Genomic DNA, 18566 nt, shown 5'->3' on the forward strand with positions numbered 1-18566 from the left:
TAAGCTATTCGGATTTATTCGTTTCTTGCTCTGATCTGACTTTATTTTCAGGAGTTATGGGCTATTGCAGTTTTTGTTAAGGGACGCGATCGTCTCTTACTAGGTTGCTAGCTACCGCTGCAACCTGGATTGCTAGCTACCGCTTCAACCCGGACAATCTCCAGTTCTTTAAGTAAACCTATAAACATTACTGCCTTTTATATGATTGTCAATAGCTTGTTTCATTTAACACAGGCTAGAGATCGTTCTTTACTTTAAAGAAGGGGGTTCGATTCCCCGTCGGGGAGAACTTTTAATATGTTGAATTAAAAGCACTATCTTTTCAATTTAAAATTTAAAAAAGAAACTTGTTTATTTACATTCTAGCTAAAATAATGAAGATAATATTAATGAACCACAGTGTTCAGTTTCTTTGGACTTGAGTTCGTTTTTTAACTATAAATACAAACAGGAAAAAGCCTACGGCTTTTTCTTCTATTAAATATTAAGAGACGAAACTCAAACAATCAAGTAGCTAACTAAGTCCAATGTATGGAAGGGTTTGTTATTTCAGTGATCGTCTTTTAATGTAAAAAAATATAAATACTGTAATCTTAACTATAGTGAAGTTGCGTATAAAAGTTAGTATAGGGAAGAGTTCGATCTTTATTATAAACTTTCTTCTGGAATCTTCTGTATTATACAGAACATATTTCCTTTATTCTTTTGTTCTTTGAATAATATGATTTCCTTTCGTCCTTTGCCTAATTAATTACACAATACACTAGATGTAGCAATTTCCTTTAAAATGAGCCATTAAAAATAAACTGAACCATTAAACATTAATAATAACCTGATTACAAACAGGAAAAAGCCTACGACTTTTTCTTCTTTGAAATAGTAAGAGACGAACCTCAAACAATCAAGTGGCTACCTAATTCCAATGCATACCATGGTGTGATATTCCAATGATAGTCTTAATATCTCTTCAACACATTGTTAACAGTAACCTTTGATTACTGTAAGCATCATCTATATAATGGTTCCTTATAATACTTCAGTTACTATGGACTGAAGATCGTTCTTTAAAGTAATTTGTCTAGCCTTCTCAATTGTTGCTTCTCTATAAAGTTTATCATTGTGATAACGCTCCTTGATCTTTTGTCTAGCCTGCTCAATTCTTGCTTCTCTGTAATCTTTATCATTATCATACCGTTCCTTGATCTTTTGTCTAGCCTGCTCAATTCTTTCTTCTCTGTAATATTCATCATCATTATACCGTTCCTTGATCTTTTGTTTGGCTGTCTCAATTTTTGCATGTCTATAATCTTCATCATTGTGATAACACATCTTGCTGTTTTGTTTGATTACTTCTCGATACGCCTGGTCGGTTGAATACCTTTGCTTTTTTCTTTTCAAGATACTATCTCTGTTGTTTGTGTAGTACTGTTTTTTCAATTTGCGTGCAGCTTGCTTGATTGAAACCATTATGTAATTATAAATGAGAACATTTACAGTTCTGACGCTTTTTATATAGTAATTATGACGTCACGGCGTAATGATTTTATTGACGTCATAGCGCAATGATATTATTTCATGACGTCTTCAGAAACAACAATATAATTTCGTGTTTTTCTATTCACGTCATAGCTCTAATATAAAACTATGACGACATTCAATATTTATCTAGTAGGGTTTCGGACAAGGTAATTCTAATGATGTACTTTTGTTTTGATCTGACTCTATTTTTAGGAGTTTTGTTATATTTCTTAGCCTTGGACTGATCGTCTCTTACTAGATTGCTAGCTACTGCTGCAACCCGGATTCACATATATATTATTTATGAGAGGCAACCTGGCCGAGTGGTCCAAGGCACTGGTGTTAGCCACCAGTCTCTTCGGAGGCGTGGGTTCAAATCTTACCGCAGGTATACGATTATGTTTGAAAGACTGCAGTGTGAAAAGACATCGAAAATGCAGTTTTTGGTGGAAAAATTTATTCTCTTTTAGAAATAATTTATTTTAGTTACAAAAGGTTTTTAACCCAATTAATTTCCTTTAAAATGAGCTATTGAACAACCCTCTACGATGTTCCAGTGCCAAGCTATCTCTGGAAACAAAGAAAAAAGAAAAAAATATCCCGTTTAGGAAGAATGTTGTAGTAGCTGCCACTTTTCTTGATTTTCAAGCCAATATATTTCCCTTTCTGTTCAAGCCAAGGGACAGAAAGTTTCCTATACAGGGGTTTCGGACAAGGCGGTTCTAATGGTGTACTTTTTGTTTTGATCTGACTCCTTTTTTAGGAACTATGGGTTTTTATATTTCTTAACATTGGACGTGATCGTCTCATACTAGGTTGCTAGCTACCGCTGCAACCCGGATGAGAGATCGTTCTTTACTGTAATAATGCAACCCGGATTGACAACCCAGATTATGTAAACCCTGATTAGAAACAGGAAAAAGCCTACGGCTTTTTCTTCTTTAGAGTAGTAAGAGACGACTCTCAAAGAATAAGGGAGCTAACTAAGTCCAATGTATGCAATGTTTAGTTCTTTTAATGATCGTCTTTTAATATAATATTTTTAACCCATTAATTTCCTTTAAAATGAGCCATTTAACAACTCTCTACGATGTTCCAGTGCCAAGCTATCTGTGGAATTACTAACCTATACTATAATTCAGTGGCGTATAAAATTTAGTATAGGCATGAGGTCGTTCTTTATTATATACTGCTGCAACCCAAATTCACATATATAGTTATGAGAGGCAGATTGGCCAAGTGGTCCAAGGCGCTGGTGTTAGCCACCAGTCTTTTCGGAGGCGTGGGTTCAAATCTTACCGCTGGTATACGATTATGATTTATGCACAAAAATCAAATATCTTTGAAAAGACTGCAGTATGAAAAGACATCAAAAATGCAGTTTTTAATTGAAAAATTTATTATCTCTTGGAAATAATTTATTTTAGTTACAAAAGATTTTTAACCCAATGAATTTCCTTTAAAATGAGCCATTGAACAACTTTCTACGATGTTCCAGTGCCAAGCTATCTGTGGAAAAGAAGAAAAAAAATATCCCTTTTAGGCAGAATGTTGTAGTAGCTGCTACTTTTCTTGATTTTCAAGCCAATATATTTCTCTTGCTGTTAGTTATGAGAGGCAGATTGGCCGAGTGGTCCAAGGCGCTGGTGTTACCCACCAGTCTCTTCGGAGGTGTGGGTTCAAATTTTACCGCTGGTATACGATTATGATTAATGTACAAAAATCAAATATCTTTGAAAAGACTGCAGTATGAAAAGACATCAAAAATGCAGTTTTTAATTGAAAAATTTATTCTCTCTTGGAAATAATTTATTTTAGTTACAAAAGATTTTTAACCCAATTAATTTCCTTTAAAATGAGCCATTGAACAAAACAACTTTCTACGATGTTCCAGTGCCAAGCTATCTGTGGAAAAGAAGAAAAAAAATATCCCGTTTAGGCAGAATGTTGTAGTAGCTGCCACTTTTCTTGATTTTCAAGCCAATATATTTCCCTTGCTGTTCAAGCCAAGGGACAGAAAGTTTCCTATACAGGGGTTTCGGACAAGGTGGTTCTAATGGTGTACTTTTTGTTTTGACCTGACTCCTTTTTTAGGAGTTAGGGGTTTTTATATTTCTTAACATTGGACGTGATCGTCTCTTACTAGGTTGCTAGCTACCGCTGCAACCCGGATAAACAGTAACCTTATCAATGTGATTATAATAACTTTATATTCGTTCTTTATTATAATTATGTAAGACTACCGCTGCAACCTGGATATGCATGATTACAAACAGGAAAAAGCCTACGGCTTTTTCTTCTTTGAAATAGTAAGAGACGAACCTCAAAGAATCAAGTAGCTAACTAAGTTCAATGTTTTCAATGGTTTTAATTCCAATGATCGTCTTTTAGTGTAACTTTTATTACTTCCGTTAATATGGGGTAAATTTCGTTTCTTAGTCTAAATGCCCAGCTAGCTGAGAAGACAAAAAAAAAACGGAAAGAAAAAAAGATGCCGCATGTGGAGAATATCGTGGTTAAAGTCAATTTATTTTGATTTTAAAGACAATATATTTTTCTTGTTATTCAAGCCAAGGGACAGTAAGTTTGCTATTTAGAGGTTTTGGACAAGGCGGTTCTAATTATGTACTTCTTGTTTTGATCTAAATCTTTTTTTCAGGAGTTATGGGCTACTTTAGTTTTTACTATGGGGCCTGATCGTCTCTTACTAGGTTGCTAGCTACCGCTGCAACCAGGATCTTCCAATGCTCGTCTTTTAATATAACTATGGACAAAAGTTCTTTCTTTAATGTAATCTCACTAGGTTGCTAACTACCGCTGCAACTCAGTAAAAGGGAGAGTTCCTCTTTTCTATTATAATACGGTGCAACCCGGATCTTCAGTTACTACGGGCTTCAGATTGGTCTTTACTGTAAATTTCAGGCTGAATATCTGCATTTGTTTGTACATCAACAGGTAGATATACTATTCTACCCTTAAGAGCGTCAACAAGTTCTGTTCTAGGTCTCTTCAATGCAGTTACTTGCCCTAATCTGACGATCGTAAGACAAGGCATTACAAATCGAATCACTGCCATTTCAAAATTATTTGAAGACTTTATGCATTCCGGTGTACGGTCGACATGAAGGTTATTTAATACTGATCGGATATTCTCCATACTTTTCAACATTTTTCAAGCACAATAATCACAAACAGAGAATGAATCTATGACATCCTCTTTCCAACCTGTACAATGAATTAGCTGTTCTCTGTCATCTTTGGGTATATCCAGTTGGGGGTGTTCTAAAATCGTGGCCAACATTACATCAAAACCTTTCTTATTTGAAAGAGATCTTAGACTCTTCAATTGATATTTTGTCTTTATCTGCTCGCAACTGTCACAATGCATTGTGGGGTATACATCCATAATGTTAGCTACATTATCAAGGCTCTCACCAAATGATATTATTATTGTATTTTCATCTACAGAAACTCTAATATTGCTATCACCGTAGATGACGTATTGACTATTACGAAAGATTCTACTTGACACTCCTCCTAAATAATGACTTAATTCCTTGTACGAGCGCTAGACTTTTAGTAGATTAATACTTTGTATAATCTTAGATTTTGATACTGCCTTATATACGTTATTAATGAAACAGGTCAAGACAGGAAAATGTGGAGCTAGTGCCCTTAGAGAACGCAAATAGCTCTGACATCCCTCATTTGGGATACAGTATAACGAATGCCCATGCTTTCTTGTGTCCCTGTAATTGATTTCACAATAATCCAATTCGCCAAGGTAGAAATTAACCACTTTTTCAGTTGAAAATTTTAATGCTATATTATTTTCAAGGATATCAAAAAGAATTTGACATAATTCAATATCCGTCGGATAGAGCTTGCAGATATCAGGGTGACATTGCCAAGTAACCTGCTGCCCAATTTTTGGTTTTGAATGTTTACTCAGATTGTTATAGGTGACTTCAGCCATCATAATTTCCTTGTCAGATCTAGATTCAGAGCATTTTTCAATAGTTGTCTCGTACTTTTCAGGACAGTTTGTTCTACTACACAGAGAATTTTTTGCCAAATATTTAGTAGAACTAAAAGAACTGTTTAATACACAGTTAGAAATATTTTTTCTTGGGTCGGTGTTCCAGGAATTTGTTCTAAATCATTAGTCTTACAAACACATATACTAATAACCCTAACAGGCTCGTTTTCGCCATAATTGAAAAACATTGCTTTTCCTTCGCTGTTGTATATATATTTTTATTGCTGCTACATAAACTGCAATTGCTCCTTCCAAAATTAATATACGAATTTTCTAAGAAGTACGCCTCCGTATATTCACTGTGTTGTTGAACATTTTCCATTGAGTCTGTAAACTGTTCCGCAGTTGCCAATCCATACCTTGCAAGCTTTTCATTAAACTGACAACATTTCTTTTGGATATTACTATGAAGCTTTGCCAAAGCATTTCTAGCCGACTTTTCAACAGCATCCGCTCTTTCAAAGAGAATTTTAATCTGTAATTTTGAATACTTTTCGTAATCCTGGTAAAACATGCGTAAAATGTTTCTCAATTTACGAAGATCATCCTGCATTTTTGCCATCTTCTTGTATTTCTGAATGTAATTTTTCCCTTTGTCCTTATGCGTTCTTCGGTACAACCTCGCAGAGAATTTAATTTTTTCTTCATAGCTTTTGTCACCCCAGTATCTACCCATTATTCTAGTAGCAACTTTTTTCATATATATTTTTCGGTAATCTTCCTCATTGTGATAACGCTCCTTGATCTGTTGTTTAGCCTGCTCAATTGTTGCTTCTCTATAATCTTCATCATTCTGATAACGCTCCTTGATCTTTTGTTTGGATGTTTCAATTTTTGCATGTCTATAATCTTCTTCATTGTGATAACACATCTGGCTGTTTTTTTTTTCTCTCTCAATTTTTACTTCTCGATACGCCTGGCTGGTTGAATACCTTTGCTTTTCTCTTTTCAAGATACTATCTCTGTTGTCTGTGTAGTACTGTTTTTTTAACTTGCTTGTTGCTTGCTTTGATCTAACCATTATACAATTCACGATTGAGACCATGTACATCTTTGTCGTTCTTAAGTAGTAATTATGACGTCATGGCCTAATGATTTTATTTCATGACGTCATGGCGCAATGGTATTATTTCATGACGTCTTCAGAAACAACAATATAATTTCGTGTTTTTCTATTCACGTCATAGCTCTAATATAAAACTATGACGACATTCATTATTTATCTAGTAGGGTTTCAGACAAGGTAGTTCTGATGATGTACTTTTGCTTTGATCTGACTATGTTTAGGAGTTTTGGGTTTTTATATTTCTTAGCATTAGACTGATCGTCTCTTACTAGGTTGCTAGCTACTGCTGCAACCCAAATTATGAGAGGCAACCTTGCCGAGTGGTCCAAGGCACTGGTGTTAGACACCAGTCTCTTCGGAGGCGTGGGTTCAAATCTTACCGCTGGTATACGATTATGTTTGAAAGACTGCAGTGTGAAAAGACATCAAAAATGCAGTTTTTGGTGGAAAAATTTATTCTCTTTTAGAAATAATTTATTTTAGTTACTATAGATTTTTAACCCAATTAATTTTCTTTAAAATGAGCCATTGAACAACTATCTACGATGTTCCAGTGCCAAGCTATCTGTGGAAAAGAAAGAAAATAAAAAAAATATCCAGTTTAGGCAGAATGTTGTAGTAGCTGCCACTTTTCTTGATTTTCAAGCCAATATGTTTCCCTTGCTGTTCAAGCCAAGGGACAGAAAGTTTACTATACAGGGGTTTCGGACAAGGCGGCTCTAATGGTGTACTTTTTGTTTTGATCTGACTCTTTTTTAGGAACTATGGGTTTTTATATTTCTTAACAGTGGACGTGATCGTCTCTTACTAGGTTGCTAGCTACCGCTGCAACCCGGACTATAAAAAAAATACAGAATTCCACATTTTTGCAGATAGGAGCTTGAAACCTCTTCAGTAAGGTTCTCTAATACGTTGAATCTGATGGTGTGATTTTCATCAAAAGTCTATGATTTTTAGGGGGTGTTTTTCACTTTTTTTCGAAAATAAGGCAAATTTTATCAGGCTTGCAACTTTTGATGGATAATACTAAACTTGATGAAACCTACATACTTAGAAAAAGCATAAAAATTCAATTCTTTTAATGTATCTATTGATATTAAAATTCCTTTTTTTTTTCGGTTATTATATAGACGAGTCGCTCTTACTATACAATTCGTTAACACAAAATGTTTGAAACTTTTTTTTAACTAGGTTTAAAATATATATGCGGGATTAATAGGTTGCTAGCTAACACTGAAACCCGGATATTAAAAAGAAAAATTCTTAAATATTGTTAGGATGAATTCAAAATTATATTGGCAAATGACGTCATTGCAATACTGATGGTTAAAGTCCTTTCTCTGCTTTATCTTATACTGTTAAAATTCGTTTTTACATGAACGTTTCTTTGTGTAATGTTTAGCACTTAGGACTTTGAATCCTGCGATAGGAGTTCAAATTTCAGTAGAGCTTTTTTATAACTTGTAGCTTACTTCTACAGCCATTTAAGTTTCTGCCGTAATTCTTTCTTTTCAAAATTAAATTAGTTACTATGGCCTAGAGTTCGTTCTTTACCTTATGATTTATTAAGAAATATAATTAAAATAACAATGTATATAAGGAGTCCTTTTATTACTTCAGTTACTATTTGTTATTCCAATGATTGTCTTTTAATGTAATTTTATTACTTCAGTTACTATGGGCTATAGCTCGTTCCTTAATGTAAAAATATTCAAAATTAAAGATTAAAATTATCTCTGAAAAAATAGATTTTGTTGAAAAGTCAGCTAGAGATGCTTTCGCAAAACTTCATAGTAATATCCAAAAGAAATGTTGCATGTTTAGTGAAAAGCTTCCAAGGTATGGACCGGCAACTGTGGAACAGTTTACAGATGTAATGGGAAATCTTATACATCACTTTGAATATATGGAGGCATAATTGTCCTTTACTTATTTTCAGCTTAAATTCGATGATTGAGCCTTTATGTAATACTAACTACATCCAACGACTATGACGTCATTGATCAATATTGTATATAAAAAATTAAGTTTTTCGTAAAAAATAATTAATTAAAAAAAAATAAGTACAAATAGCACTAGATCTAGAGATTTCCTTTAAAATGAGCCATTGAACAACTCTCTACGATCTGCCAGTGCCAAGCTATCTGTGGAAAAGAAGAAAGAAAGAGAAAAATATCCCGTTTGTGGAGATTAGCGTGATTAAAGTAAATTTTCTTGCTTTTCAAGCCATTACATGTTCTTTGTTATTCAAGCAAAAGGGCAGTAAGTTTCTTTTGTAGGGTTTTTGGACAAGGCGGTTCTAATGGTGTATTTTTTGTTTTGATCTAACTCTTTTTTTTTAGGAGTTAGGGGTTTTTATATTTCTTAATATTGGACGTGATCGTCTCTTACTAGGTTGCTAGCTACCGCTGCAACCCGGATTATTCTCTCTTAGAAATAATTTATTTTAGTTACAAAAGATTTTTAACCCAATTAATTTGCTTTAAAATGAGCCATTGAACAACTCTCTACGATGTTTCAGCGCCAAGCTGTGGAAAACAAGAAAGAAAAAAGAAAAAAAAATATCCCGTTTAGGCAGAATGTTGTAGTAGCTGCCACTTTTCTCGATTTTCAAGCCAATATATTTCCCTTGCTGTTCAAGCCAAGGGACAGCAAGTTGCTCCTTTTTTAGGAACTATGGGTTTTTATATTTATTAACATTGGACGTGATCGTCTCTCACTAGGTTGCTAGCTACCGCTGCAACCCGGATTCAAGTCTCCAATTGTAAAGTCGTATATCAGTTACTATGGGCGAGAGATCTTTCTTTACTGTAAATCTAAACTGAAAAATTAACTCAGTCCAATATATGCAATGGTGTGCTTTTCTAATGATCGTCCTTTAATATAAACTATGGACTAAAGTTCGTTCTTTAATGTAAAAATTCGATGAGCGAGCCTTTATGTAACCCGGATTAAAAAATTATTATCATATCTTATATGTAACTTTTATTTTATAAGTCTTCGATAGTCTAATGGTAAGTATGCTCACTTGTTACCTGGAAGAAGGGGTTCGATTCCCCGTCGGGGAGAACTTTTAATATGTTGAATTAAAAGCACTATCTTTTCAATTTAAAATTTAAAAAAGAAACTTGTTTATTTACATTCTAGCTAAAATAATGAAGATAATATGAATGAACCACAGTGTTCAGTTTCTTTGGACTTGAGTTCGTTTTTTAACTATAAATACAAACAGGAAAGAGCCTACGGCTTTTTCTTCTTTTAAATAGTAAGAGACGAAACTCAAACAATCAAGTAGCTAACTAAGTCCAATGTATGGAATGGTTTGTTATTTCAGTGATCGTCTTTTAATGTAAAAATATAAATACTGTAATCTTAACTATAGTGAAGTTGCGTATGCAAGTTAGTATAGGGAAGAGTTTGATCTTTATTATAATAATTACAAACAGGAAAAAGTCTACGGCTTTTTCTTCTTTGAAATAGTAAGAGACTAACCTCAAACAGTCAAGTAGCTAACTAAGTTCAAAGTCTGCAATGGTTTGTTATTGCAATGATCGTCCCTTAATGTAACTTCTTAAATCCTGGATCACAAGACATCTTAGTAGCAATCCTTACGCGTGCTCGAGCTTTATTGCGTTTGGTGGCATTTTTATCTCTTTTAAATAAACTTTTCTTATATTTCAGGATGTTAGCTTTATTTTTTGTGTAGTAAAGTTTTCTATTAGTAGAAATTTGGATTGTTCTATTTTGATATTGTTTTTGGTTATTCTTTCTTTTTTTCCACTCGCGTGAGACCATATTTTTTCAAGATTTAAAATTATTAAGCACACAAAATCCCGTGTCGAGTATCTAAAACCTAGCATAAAACAAAACTAATTTTAAAATTTTCAGGTATTTATCTTGTTTGAATTACAAAATTAGTATTATTGGTTAGACACCATAAATATTTTTGCAGTTTAAATAATAAGTTTAGTGATTCTGGACTGAAAACTAAAATAATTGCAATTATGAGACAATAATATGGAGATATGTACTTTACGGGTTACAGGATACAATAATAAATTTGAACTGAGATGAAAAAAAAATTTCTTCCAGGAGACAAAAAGCAAAACTAATTTTAGAATTTTCATGTATTTTTGTTGTTTAAATTAAAAAATTACTATTACTGATTAGGCATCATAAATATTTTTGCAGTTTACATAATAATTTTAGCGATTAAGCCAAAAAAGAAAATTTTGGTTCCAGGAGTTTCGGTTACTATTGAGACAAGTAGCTATTATTACTATAGAGTTCATTACATGGACTGTTTTATTGCTTCAAAATTCAAATATCTTTGAAAAGACTGCAGTATGAAAATACATCAAAAATGCAATTTTTTTGACAAAATTGATTCTACTTTAAAAAGTATTTTATTTTTAAATACAAAAGTGACTAGATGTTGCAATTTCCTTTAAAATGAGCTATTATACAGCTCTCTATGATTTTCCAGTGCCCAGCTAGCTGAGCAGAAAGAAAAAGCGGAAAGAAAAAAATATCCCGTTTGTGGAGAATAACGTGGTTAAAGTCAATTTTCTTGATTTTCAAGCCAATATATTTCCCTTGCTGTTCAAGCCAAGGGACAGAAAGTTTCCTATACAGGGGTTTCGGACAAGGCGGTTCTAATGGTGTACTTTTTGTTTTGATCTGACTCCTTTTTTAGGAGCTATGGGTTTTTATATTTCTTAACATTGGAGGTGATCGTCTCTTACTAGGTTGCTAGCTACCGCTGCAACCCGGATTTTATTGACGTCATAGCGCAATGATATTATTTCATGACGTCTTCAGAAACAACAATTATAATTTCGTGTTTTTCTATTCACGTCATAGCTCTAATATAAAACTATGACGACATTCAATATTTATCTAGTAGGGTTTCAGACAAGGTAATTCTAATGATGTACTTTTGTTTTGATCTGACTCTATTTTTAGGAGTTTTGTTATATTTCTTAGCATTGGACTGATCGTCTCTTACTAGATTGCTAGCTACTGCTGCAACCCGGATTCACATATATATTATTTATGAGAGGCAACCTGGCCGAGTGGTCCAAGGCACTGGTGTTAGCCACCAGTCTCTTCGGAGGCGTGGGTTCAAATCTTACCGCAGGTATACGATTATGTTTGAAAGACTGCAGTGTGAAAAGACATCGAAAATGCAGTTTTTGGTGGAAAAATTTATTCTCTTTTAGAAATAATTTATTTTAGTTACAAAAGGTTTTTAACCCAATTAATTTCCTTTAAAATGAGCTATTGAACAACCCTCTACGATGTTCCAGTGCCAAGCTATCTCTGGAAACAAAGAAAAAAAGAAAAAAAGAAAAAAATATCCCGTTTAGAAAGAATGTTGTAGTAGCTGCCACTTTTCTTGATTTTCAAGCCAATATATTTCCCTTTCTGTTCAAGCCAAGGGACAGAAAGTTTCCTATACAGGGGTTTCGGACAAGGCGGTTCTAATGGTGTACTTTTTGTTTTGATCTGACTCCTTTTTTAGGAACTATGGGTTTTTATATTTCTTAACGTCTCTTACTAGGTTGCTAGCTACCGCTGCAACCCGGAAAATGAGCCATTGAACAACTCTCTACGATGTTCCAGTGCCAAGCTATCTGTGGAATTACTAACCTATACTATAATTAAGTGATGCATACAATTTAGTATAGGCAAGAGGTCTTTCTTTATTATGAAATAAAAAAGAAACTCGTTTTATTTACATCCTAGCTAAAATAAGGAAGATCATATGAATGAACCACAGGGTTCAGTTGTTTTGGGCTTGAGTCCGTTCTTTACTATAACTACCGCTTGAATCCAGAATATAAATTATAAACAGGAAAAAGCCTACGGCTTTTTCTTCTTTGGAATAGTAAGAGACGATCCTCAAATAAACAGACAGCTAACTAGGTTTATAACTTGTTCTTTAATATAAACGTCATTAATCGGATATTTTAATAAATCCTATATGGTCTAGAGGTTGGGATAGCTCTCACCCAGTTGGCTTGAGTTCAAATTTTGTATGGGAAATTTTAACTTATGATGATTTCTTAAGCAACATAATTAAAATTTCTTAATGTCATAATATAATTTATTTTAATTACAAGAAGTTTTTAACCCCATTAATTTTCTTTAAAATGAGCCATTGAACAACTCTCTACGATGTTCCAGTGCCAAGCTATCTGTTGAATTACTAACCTATACTATAATTAAGTGGCAGATAAAATTTAGTATAGGCAAGAGGTCGTTCTTTATGATAAATTTTAATGTAAACATGATACCGCCGATACAAAATTCCAATTTACAGTATCGATCCCTTATGTATGATCTCCTCATGATCGTTTTTTAATATAACTTCAGTTACTATGGACTAAAGTTCGTTCTTTAATGTAAAAAAAACCGGAACTATTAAAAAAATATTTTAACTTTAATTACAGAAGGAATTAGATGTAGCAAGTTATTACTATTGAGACGATTCGCTCTTACTATAAAACATACAGTTAGTTATAACGAACTGTTTGCGTTTATGTATCTATTGATATCAAAATTTCTTTATTTAGAGTTTCGGTTACTATTGAGACAAGTAGCTATTATTACTATAGAGTTCATTAACATGAACTGTTTGATTGCTTCAAAATTCAAATATCTTTGAATAGACTGCAGTATGAAAATACACCAGAAATGAATTTTTTGGACAAAATTGATTCTACTTTAAAAACTATTTTATTTTTAATTACAAAAGTGATTAGATGTAGTAATTTCATTTAAAATGAGCTATTATACAGCTCTCTATGATTTTCCAGTGCCCAGCTAGCTGAGGAGGAAGAAAAAGCGGAAAGAAAAAAATATGTCGTTTGTGGAGATTATCGTGGTTAAAGTCAATTTTCTTGATTTTCAAGTCTATATTTTCTTTGTTATTCAAGCCAAAGGAATTTAAGTTTGTTATATAAAAGTTTTGAACAAGGCGGTTCTAATAGTGTACTTCTTGTTTTGGTCTGAATCTTTTTTCAGGTGTTATGGGTTACTTTAGTTTTTACTATGGAGCGTGATCGTCTCTTACTAGGTTGCTAGCTACCGCTGCAATCCGGATAAGAGACGAACCTCAAACAATCAGGTAGCTAACTAAGTCCAATGTATGTAATGGTTTGTTATTCTAATGATCGTCTTTTAATGTAAAAATTAAATAAAAAAAACAAGTTTTTTTAACTGAAAGTAAGGAACGGCTTTAAAACTTGAAACATACAGAAATTTTCCCTAATTTGAAAGGGGATCTCCACTCTACAAAACCTCGCTCTTTAAGATAAATTTTTTTATTGTTTTAAAAAATAGAGTTGTGAGAAATTCAAACTTTAACGTAACGAGTGAGGCGTTGAGGAGGGGACAGCCCCTTTCATATACGGAATAATTTCTGTTCGTTTTAAGTTTTAACGTCCTTCCTTACTTTCAGTTAAAAAAACTTGTTTTTTTTATTTAATTTTTGAACGTTTTCGAATTAATGCAGGTTTTGATTTTGGCTCACCGTACATGAATAATTAAAACAAAATTTGCATATTATATTTGGTTAAATGGCTTTCTCGAAACTTGTTTAATTTTATTTACGAACGTTTTTATTAGTAATAAATATACGTAACTTAGAATTAACTTACGTAACGAACTTCTATATTCATAAATTTTTAACACGTATACTAGGGGGTTCGCCCCCTAGTCAATACCCTGCTCTTTAAACTATAGTTCGAATTTTTTTTTCCAGTTCTTTAAAAATGACCTCTTAATCACAATCAGTTGATCAGTTGAAAAACTTGTTTTTTTTATTTAATTCCTGATCTTTCTCTTTAATACTGCTGGGAAATCCGGCGCCCCCTGCAGAGCAATGTCCCTTCCACCATGACAACGTCCTTCATGGAAAGATCATTCCCTCTAGCGCACCATCCTCTCCTGCCTCCAACGACCCGAAAATATCTCCTCTGAAAAAGTCTGTATACTTACCAATAACATATACTAAATGTTAACATTGAGTAAAGTTCATAACTTTCAGCCCTCCCCCTGGGGACTTTGGGGGATCAAGTCATCCTAAAAGACATTTTTATCATATTTTCGACCATGCTGAACAAAATGGCTATCTCAAAATTTTGATCGGGTGACTGGGAAAAAAATGAGCATAGGAGGGGGCCTGGTTGCCCTCAATTTTTGTTGGTCACTTAAAAAGGGCACTATAACTTTTAATTTCCTTTCCAATGAGCCCTCCCACGATATTCTAGGACCACTGGGTCGGTACGATCACCCCTGGGAAAAAGAAAGAAAGAAAGAAAAAAAAACAAAAAAAAAACAAATAAACACGCATCCGTGATCTTTATTCTGGCAAAAAATGGAAAATTCCACATTTTTGTAGATAGGAGCTTGAAACCTCTACAGTAGGGTTCTCTGATACGCTGAATATGATGGTGTGATTTTCATTAAGGTTCTATAACTTTTAGGGGTCTTTCCCCCTTTTTTCGAAAATCAGCCAAATTTTCTCAGGCACGTAACTTTTGATGGGTAAGATTAAACTTAATGAAACTTATATATTTGAAATCAGAATTAAAATCTGATTCTTTTGATGTATCTATTGGTATCAAAATCCCGTTTTTTAGAGTTTCGGTTACCATTGAGCCGGGTCGCTCCTTACTTACAGTTCGTTACCACGAACTGTTTGATATAAGTTGGCATAGGCAAGAGTTCCTTCCCTACTATATTTATTTCAAATTGAGCTACTATGGGCTACAGTTCGTTCCTTAATGTAAAAACCACGAATAAATTTTCTTGAATCTTAGAGGGAGAACGCAAAAAAAAAATCATGTAAGATAATAACCCCCCCCCCCTTCCCCCCAATTTAAGCTACTGGCATTCATTGATGCAAGAAGTTTTTTTTCAAAGCGAGTATTTCAACTTTTGGTTAATATGGGTTATGGTTCACCTCAGAAGTTGATCAGTATACTTCTATGTACTTTTCATCCCCAACAAAGAATTGAGATTATTTGTACTAAATTTAGGAAACCTGCCGGTGTGACTGCGTGAGGAATGTCTAGACACATCATCAACCCTATAATTACTTCTGTACTTTTAGTTGCTGTAGCGCATTGGCTAGTGAGCTCTCCTCCTGACAAGGAAGATAGAAGTTCGAGTCGTTCTATAGTAACAATTCAATTCGATTTGAAGTCTTGCAAATAATTCGATTTATGTCGATGCCAATTCTAACGTGCTGCGTTATGATATTCCATAACACATTAGTTTCGATTGCTTTCTTTCTTAAAAAAAGGTGATCTTTTTCAAGTTTTACCTCGTACTAATCATAAACGTGTTTCGATGCTTGAGATTCTTCCATAGAATCAACCCCAACTTCAGTTTTCAAACTGAGTTTACCCAAATTGAGGATTATTTCATCCGAGCTTTCAGTTGAACTTTTGGGAATTATTATAGTTGGTAAGTCAATGCAAACATTATACATTACTCGATCAAGTAAGGAGTTTTTTTAAGAAGTCAACATGCGTTTTTAATAAAGCGATAGTCTTCTCTTTTACTTTTCTTGAGAAAATCTCGTCAAATAATGGAGAAACATCATCAACAGACTTCATAATATTTTTTATGTTTGCACTATAGTACAGGAAAAGCATATTTACTGTAGTGACCTCACAATCCACACAATGTTTCCAGATATTTCTCAATTTGTAATCGGTCAGTGGTTGTTTTTCCGCTTTAATCATTACAAGGTTTTCCTTACTCTTCTCCTCTGATTTACGCAGAATTTTACCCCAGTGTGTGCTTTCAATTTCTACTGCACTTATCTCAAATTTAAATTCTTGCCAAGCCTCAAAATACTCAGCATTGGCCTCTGCCTCTTTGATACTTAATTGGCCGATAGGAAGCCCAGTATCGAAAGTTGATAATTTTAATTTAAATTTTGCTTCAAATTTTGGTTATGGTTTCTCGGTTTCTTCCCTCTCCACCATTGTTCTTTGTTTTACTGATACTCTGAAATCTTTTGTCTCTATTTTTATTTTATGAGTCTTATCAAAGACTATGTTTAATTCAATGCCCTTTTTTAAATTGAATACCTCAAAGGCTGTTGCTTTCTCTACTTTTTTAAGTGGAACTTTTTGTTTCTTCATGTTTGATATCGATAATATTGACGATAAAGTGACCGAAATAAATAAAGTCACATATTTTTTTGGAGTTATCCAATTTTTCGTGGCTAATTTAAAGCTACTACATTTTGGGCTAGTTTTTGTCTACATTTCATATATTTGGACAATTTTAATCAACTGAGAGGAATCCATCCCGACATTCATACTCCCACTCCTGTCGTAGAATGTGAAAGCAGATTTTATGCCTTTCAATGATTTAAGGCATAGTGCCACTTCCATTTTACTGCTGAATTCAACAATTTGAAATAGACAAGAAGACTCAAATTTAGAAAAACCAAAGAAGATCATTTTCTTCACTTAAACTACAGAAAAGCTCTTCAGGATTAGGACAGGGATCGAAATATACCTTAAACTCTTCAACCTTTCCTTTTTTCACATAATTCATCTTGGGTTCTTTCTGAAATACATTGACTTTACAAAGCCTACCTTTATTTTGAATGGAAGATTTAATAAGTCTGTAAGGACTTGTGGCCTCAAATATAAATCTTTATATTCATTTTGCTTAGATTTTTTTAATTTTTTGAACAACTTTTCGAGAAACAATTTTGTAATCTTGCCATCACGGTCTAACATCTGAACAATCATCACAACACAGTTCATTAAAAAAGAATATACAGCCTCAACCCGGAACTGCAACCCTGATTATGTAAACCCTGATTAAAAACAAGAATAATTGCTCTTTTTTAGAAACCCGTATTACAAACAGGAAAAATCCTATGGCTTTTTCTTAGTTAGAATAGTAAGACACGATCCTCAGTATGGAACCATACCCCATATAAGCGATATTTCAAAAGATACCTGTATTGTTTTATTTTTACTCACTATGCGCTGTAGTTTTTTCTTTACTAGGTTTCAGCTATGTCCGTGGAAACTTACATAATCCCCATTTATAATGAACTACATCGATCCAATATGTATGTATTATATCATCTTGTCGAAAGATAAGCGCGTATAAATATTGCATTCACTTATTACTTCATATATGGTTACTACCTACGTTTATGACGTCATTCATCAAGATGAATTGGCCATAAAAATGCAGTTTTTAGTGGAAATATTGATTTTATTTAAAATAAGAAAAATGTAATTACAAATGGCACTAGATCAAGTAATTTTCTTTGAAATGAGCCATTGAACAACCCTCTACAGGGTTCCAGTGCCAAGCTATCTGTGGAAAAGAACAAAGAAAAGGAAAAAAAAAGATGGCGTTTAGCCAGACTGCTGTAGTGGCTGCCACTTTTCTTGATTTTCAGGCCAATATATTTCCCTTAATGTTCAAGCCAATGGAAAGTAAGTCTCTTATTTAAGGGTTTCAAACAAGGCGGTTCTAATGGGGTATTTTTTGTTTGGATCTGAGTCTGTTTTTAGGGGTTATGGGTTGTTACATTTCTTAACATTGGACGTTATCGTCTCTTACTAGGTTGCTAGCCACCGCTGCAACCCGGGTATCTGCGTACTTAAAACACTGCAAGAAAGTGCTACTTCTATCTAGTGCTTATTTAAGATAAGGCTAATTTCGTCAGGAATAAGGTCCATTAACTCATTGATGTTTCTGAAACAAAAAAAAATATGGTCACTCAAACAATTTTTGCACTTAGCACCACTTTGTTCATCATGGATTGTGTAAAAATTCATTAGTATATTATTGGCAACATTATCACTAAGGTTGTCTACTAAAATTCTTCACCAACACACAAAAAAAAAGACTGGAAATTAGAACTGGCATGATAATAATGGAATATAT

General features: G+C 33.5%; 1 protein-coding gene and 1 pseudogene across 5 annotated transcripts in view; one reads left to right on the forward strand and one right to left on the reverse strand.

The window, feature by feature from the left end:
• Window positions 1-17207, reverse strand: part of LOC148939967 (protein transport protein Sec24C pseudogene) — a 30496-nt pseudogene extending 13289 nt beyond the window's left edge.
• Window positions 1-18566, forward strand: part of LOC148939966 (inositol hexakisphosphate and diphosphoinositol-pentakisphosphate kinase-like) — a 221663-nt gene that overhangs the window by 101591 nt on the left and 101506 nt on the right. The window lies entirely within an intron of this gene.

Source organism: Artemia sp. Qi Xiang Cuo, chromosome 20 (assembly GCF_049724085.1).
Source record: "Artemia sp. Qi Xiang Cuo chromosome 20, ASM4972408v1, whole genome shotgun sequence".
NCBI lineage: Eukaryota > Metazoa > Arthropoda > Branchiopoda > Anostraca > Artemiidae > Artemia > Artemia sp. Qi Xiang Cuo.